The sequence below is a fragment of the Falco punctatus genome (assembly GCF_963210335.1).
Source record: "Falco punctatus genome assembly, contig: scaffold_76, whole genome shotgun sequence".
Lineage (NCBI taxonomy): Eukaryota > Metazoa > Chordata > Aves > Falconiformes > Falconidae > Falco > Falco punctatus.
In genome coordinates, this window is record NW_027660277.1 from 10,499 (window position 1) to 12,875 (window position 2,377).

The following is a 2,377-nucleotide window of genomic DNA, read 5'->3' on the forward strand; positions in this document are numbered from 1 at the left end:
CACGCTCGCCCTGGACACTCTTACCTAGACCGTCAGTGCAATTTTACTTCTTTCTCTGCCTTTTGGTGTTAGTTTTATTCTCTTGCTCTTGCTGTCAGGCTCTCTGGGGATGGGTGTTTCAGCTGCAGAGTCACACTCTGACCTTGTGGGTCCTCTCCTGCAGGTGTGTCCATGGGAACAGGTGTCCCAGCTTTCCTCTCACCTGTGGGGCTGTAGGCAATGCCCTATGTGGGGCTGGGCAATGGGCTGGTTCTCCCTGAACCTGATGCTCTTGTTAGGGCACTTGGCTACCTCCTTAAAGTTCCCTTCCGAGCAGTGAGTTGCCCTCCAGAATGGAAACCTGTCCCATCGCACCCATGAGTGATCTGAAAGCCCCACGTAGAGGCGTTTCTGTGATGGAGAAAACGCTGTTGGGGTGGGTGAAATGAGCTGTGTATCCTTTGCTGTGGGTGGGATGCTGAGTTCTGATGAAAGTCTACAACCTTTACTGGTCTGTGGTGGGTCAGCCTGTTCTCAGCAGTGCCTTGTGGTATTTCAGGGTAACATGGGAGTGTGGCCACCATTCATCTCAGGAAGGTGCAAGCCCACAGAAACCGGGAACCAGCAGGACAGACCACCTCCCCTCACTGTGCACTCACCCACAGGCAATCCTCTTGCCTCACAGACCTCACTCTGTTCCACCTGAGGGCAGCAAAAATGCTCTGCTTTTCTGACATCCGAGAATACGCAACAGGAGAGATGGGGGGAGCTGTGAAAAAAACTAAAACTCCCTTAAAATGCCTTCACCCTTCCCGTTCCTTAGCACTGGCGCTGCAGACGCTGAGCAGCCCTTCTGCGTTACCACTGGTTTCACAGGACAAAGTTAAACACCAGGACTGGTCCCTGCTCCCACCCACTGCTGCAGAGTGGGGCTGGCTGGTCAAGAGCCCGTGGGCAGATGCCCTGCTCTTCATCGCCCACACGGCCAGCACCAAGCAGGGCTGCAGCCACACAGCTGCAGGAAGGTCTCCGAGAAAAGAGAGGGATGTCTGTGTGTGATGGGGGGTCTGTGGGAAATGGCTTTGATTTTGCTTGCAGAAGTCTCCCCTAAATTATCACTGTCTTTTTCTCCTGTGACAGGATCATATGCCCAGAGGCAGCAGATGCCCAACAGCAGCTCCATCACCCAGTTCCTCCTCGTGGCATTTGCAGACACGCGGGAGCTGCAGCTCTTGCACTTCTGGCTCTCCCTGGGCATCTACCTGGCTGCCCTCATGGCCAACGGCCTCATCATCACCACCGTAGTGTGCAACCACCACCTGCACACCCCCATGTACTTCTTCCTCCTCAACCTCTCCCTCCTCGACCTGGGCTCCATCTCCACTATTGTCCCCAAAGCCATGGCCAACTCCCTCTGGGACACCAGGGACATCTACTCAGGATGTGCTGCACAGCTCTTCCTGATTGTCTTTTTCCTTTCAGCAGAGTGTTCTCTCCTCACCGTCATGGCCTATGACCGCTTTGTGGCCATCTGCCAGCCCCTGCACTACGGGACCCTGCTGGGCAGCAGAGCTTGTGTCCACATGGCAGCAGCTGCCTGGGCCAGTGGGTTTCTCTGTGCTGCGCTGCAACGGCCAATACACTGTCACTGCCGCTCTGCCAAGGCAATGCCCTGGGACAGGTCTTCTGTGAAATCCCACAGATCCTCAAGCTCTCCTGCTCACACACCTACCTCAGGGAAGTGGGGCTTCTTGTGGCTTGTGCCTCTTTATTATTTGGGTGTTTTGTTTTCATTGTGCTGTCCTACGTGCAGATCTTCAGGGCTGTGATGAGGATCCCCTCTGAGCAGGGACAGCACAAAGCCTTTTCCACGTGCCTCCCTCACCTGGCCGTGGTCTCCCTCTTTCTCAGCACTGCCATGTTTGCCTACCTGAAGCCCCCCTCCATCTCCTCCTCATCCCTGGACCTGGTGGTGGCAGTTCTGTACTCAGTGGTGCCTCCAGCACTGAACCCCCTCATCTACAGCATGAGGAACCAGGAGCTCAAGGGTGCAATGTGCAAACTGATAACTGTATCTTCTTCTGAAGGAATAAAAATTTGAATAACATTTATAATGTAATTTATCACAGACCCAGAGTGTCTTCTGAATGTGTTCTAGTTTCTCAGGGTATTTCATTTCTGATAAAGGTGTCGTCCCCATTCTAATTCCTTCTCTGATTTTCTTTTCTGAAGGTGCCCTGCTCTCTCCTCATCTAACAAAGCCAAAGGGCCATTAAACCACTATGTTTTTCCTGGGATTCTTTCTTCCAAGGCCTTTCTGGAGCTGCAGGGACAGTTCCTGTATCCACAGATGGAGGGGAAAAAATTCCTGGCATGGCAGCACTGCCAGGGAACACCA

The 2,377-nt window shown here is 53.4% G+C and overlaps 1 pseudogene across 1 annotated transcript; it reads left to right on the forward strand.

The window, feature by feature from the left end:
• The first annotated feature begins 1,142 nt into the window (after window positions 1–1,142).
• Window positions 1,143–2,080, forward strand: LOC308057297 (olfactory receptor 14C36-like; annotated as a pseudogene). The gene has a single exon. The product of its transcript is annotated as an olfactory receptor 14C36-like (transcript).
• Window positions 2,081–2,377: the final 297 nt, after the last annotated feature.